The sequence below is a fragment of the Aptenodytes forsteri genome, unplaced genomic scaffold (genome assembly GCF_000699145.1).
Source record: "Aptenodytes forsteri isolate BGI_AS27 unplaced genomic scaffold, ASM69914v1 Scaffold15, whole genome shotgun sequence".
Classification (NCBI taxonomy): domain Eukaryota; kingdom Metazoa; phylum Chordata; class Aves; order Sphenisciformes; family Spheniscidae; genus Aptenodytes; species Aptenodytes forsteri.
Genome location: NW_008795129.1, coordinates 6,972,374 through 6,976,058, shown reverse-complemented (window position 1 = coordinate 6,976,058; position 3,685 = coordinate 6,972,374).

Genomic DNA, 3,685 nt, shown 5'->3' with positions numbered 1-3,685 from the left:
TGAGGTTGCATCTACATTAGGGTTTTAACCGGGGTCAGGGATGTGCTTTTGGAGTGGGCTTCTCGAAGCTCTATCCCTATTTACTTTGCATCGCAGAGCTGCCTCTGAATGTGTGAATTAGATTGCTTGAGGATGAAACAAAGTCATAAAATGAATTCCAGAAGGGCATGTACTCCAGTTGCTAAATAGGAATTCAGTCCTTAGGACAAGACTACAGCTAGACTAAAGAAAACCCCTGAAATGGGACGGAATGACTGCTTTGCTCTATAGATCTGTTCTTATTTGCACCACACAATTTGCGAATATAGACAAAACCATGAGGCCCCTAGGCTTTGCTGAGGGAGAAGGCAGCTGGAAGGTTTGTTTCAGAGCCTGACAATCCCCAAAGTGTATAGCTATTTGGGTTATGGTGGTTCCTTCATGCCTATCTTAAATTAAAAGCAAATAATAAAAAAAAAATCCCAAGAGACGTGTGACTCATATTTGATTAGTCAAAGGAAAGCCTGAAAGAAATGAGATGGGTGCTGTAAGGTCGTCTGAACATTTTGACCTGGCCTTTGGGCTAGATCTTTTCCCTCAGAGAAGGGAAAAGTCTCAAGTCTGTTCGGTTCTGATGCTCTGGTCTTCTGTGCATCAGTTTCCCATGGAGAGAGTACAAAGGCAGAGCTGAGCTTGGCCCTGGCCAAGCCTCCCAGGTGCCTCTTCTTGCTGGGAATAGTGAACCTTTATTGTTGAGGTCTAGGTTCCTCGAAGTGGCCTGCAAGCTCAATGAACCTGAACACTCCAAGCGAAACCCAAGCAAAGCCACACAGTTTTAAACACTCTTGGAATAAAATCCCCTCCACGGCGTCGGCTTGGTGCTCAGGGGGAGAAGCAGGACATGCCAAACTTGGCTCTACTTTACCCCAAGCTTTCAGGAAACTCCTCACAGTGAGGCCAAGAGCTATGTTCGTAACAAAACTTAAACCCAAGCAAAATTTATCACGTTTTGAGTTTCTTCATGAAAGGTTAAACCAACTTGGGATGTGCTCTGCTGGGATAAGAGGAGAGATGGATTCTGCCCTTAAGGGCCAATTTCACATCCATTGAAATCACATGCAAAACTCCCAGGGAAGCAAGCTTAAACCTTTAAACACCGTTAGAAAAGCAGCTACCACAGTTCTCTGTCACTCTAGTTAACCATCTATAAACAGTTACTCACTTGACCTCTATTTGATCTCTCCCTCTGCCCTCCAAGGAATCTTTCGGGGCCAACACACATTATGGATATCTCTGTGTACATGAACGTTTGAGGCTATTTTACTGCAACAAGAACAGACCTCTTGCAATTCTATCTGAAACCTGGTTATTTGGGGAGGTTATTTTTTTCCTTCTGCAGAGCAGACAAATCCAAATCTTCGTTTACACTGCTTTGTTGCAAATACTTAGTACTAAAAGTCCTGTTCGCTACACATGTAAAGGAGGAGCTTGGAACCCTGACATGGCGATAAGGAGGGAAAATAGTCTGAGCACTTTAAACAAGAAGGTCAAAGACAGGAGTCAAGAAAGATCTTCAAACCTCTCTAGGGTTGTCCTCTTCTAGCTGCTGTTCGGATGCACAGCAAGACTGCAAAGCCTTAAGGCTTTCACCTGATTGATAGTCTTGGGGAAAAAAAAAAAATCATGTAGGAATGTTGCAAGAATAAGACTACTATTAAAAAAAGAATTCTTAAGCAAAACAAGAATGACGGTGAGATGGAAGTAAATCTAATGGCATTTAGTCAGTAACTGAAGAATGAACTTCCTATGGATGCCTTGATTATTATTTTTTTGAAAGTATGATAAAGAATTTCAAAGTTAAGTTCCAAAAGAATATAATAAATACATAAAAATATTGGAACACTCAAAATCTCCAAGCACTCTTAAGTCTGCACCGTAAGGATATCATGCAACAGTTTATGTCGATTTTAACATTTTAGCATCTTTCTTTTCCTTCCCATCACAGCATCATACTGTGTGGAAATAAGCAGTTTAAGCATGCTTTAAAAATCATATCTTGAAAAAAAAGAGCTGCGTCTAGAGGCAGATACTAAACTGCTGTAGTCATTATCATGTGGGCTAGTGGATGATGTTACAACAAGGCAGAGATAAGGTCGATTTGGTATCTTAGTTGTGCAGTCCCACAGCCTAATACATATAGATTTCTAAATGTCATTACCCTTAACTCTAGATCACTGAATTTCCTGGCATTAACGTGCTTGGTTTGTAATGTATTTTACTCCAGATTGCTGAGGTGCACTGTGAATCTTAACTCCACTTAAACATAGATTCTGAGTGAACACTGTGGCCATCCAAAAAAATGATGCGTTTAGTTACAGATAAGTAGTCCAGGAAATATTAAGGAAAATAGTGAGAACAAGATTAAACAGGGGTACTGTTTTCCCAACCTGAGGACATTTAGTTTAATTCTTAATGCACAAAAAATGTTTCTTAATAATAATGAGTTGTGTTGTACTGGCCAGAAATGGCTTACTTCAGTCATAATCTGTGGGGATTTAAAACAACTTCAGATTATAGTGATTTCATTGCTGGGTTATGCCAGTCTAAAATTCTAAGCAACAGAAATGTTGCCATCTCGCCGTTTAAGAGGAAATGTAATTTGATACAAACACACTAAAAATTTGGGATATTGTATTATTAAAAAAGGCTGTCTCAAGCTGCGTTGAAATCAACAGTAGGTCTATTTAAGGTTTCTGAATTCATCCTTTCTTTGGTAGCATTCAGATAAAAGATTAAATTTACTGGCTATTAAGGAGTTCTGGCTGCAGCTGGTTGAGGCGGGGGGGGTCAGCCACCCAGCTCATCGAGGGGCGCAGACTGGATTTTTTGAGCATTCAGATAAACACTGGTCAATTCTGTGGGAGTTAACATTAAGCTGAAACGAACTTTTCAGGGAATTTAACACTTGCCCAGTCATTCGACTTTCCTTTAAATGTACAATTAGTTCAGATTTCCATGAGTTCATAATTCTAGGTTTGAGGGGGCAAACCATAAGACCCCCGTTGAGGGGTTTTTTTCCTTGTTTCGATTTGCTTTGTTGTTCTGTTGCTGTTTAAATCTTAAGCTCAGAATCGTTGTACCGTAGGCAGCGATTTGTTCTTGACTGAAGAAAAAAACCGCAGTTCATAAAGATCGCTCGGTGTTCGGATGAGCTCAGTTATCGTATGAAGACCTCTTCTTCATCCCAGTAGCGGGAACATGCCAGTGAAGTCCTGAGGGCAGCCCCACGGTACAGGGCTGTGTGTCGGTCAGGTCTCCCCTCCCTCGCTCGCCCCGCAGCCCCTTTCAGCGCTCTCGGGCTTTGCAGGCTTGGGTTTGCTCTGACCCGAAACAAAACTCGTCCGCTTGAGGGTACCCGCCGGGGGAAATTCTGGGCACGGAGCAGGCTGGGCTGGTCCGGTAAAATTGCCCTGGCAAAACAACCCCGAAGCTTGCTTTGATTTCACTGGTTTCTATACAGTAGAGAACATACCTATGGGTGTGTGCAGGTGTGTGCGTGCGTGGGGAGGAAGGAAACAACACAAAATGCCAGCGGTTCCCCCGGCAGCCGTCGAGGCGGGGCGGTCCAGCACCGCGGGGTCGCCTTTCCTCCGATGCGAAGCTCCCCGGGGACTTTGCCCGGCACCCGGGCGTTGGCGGCGGCGGC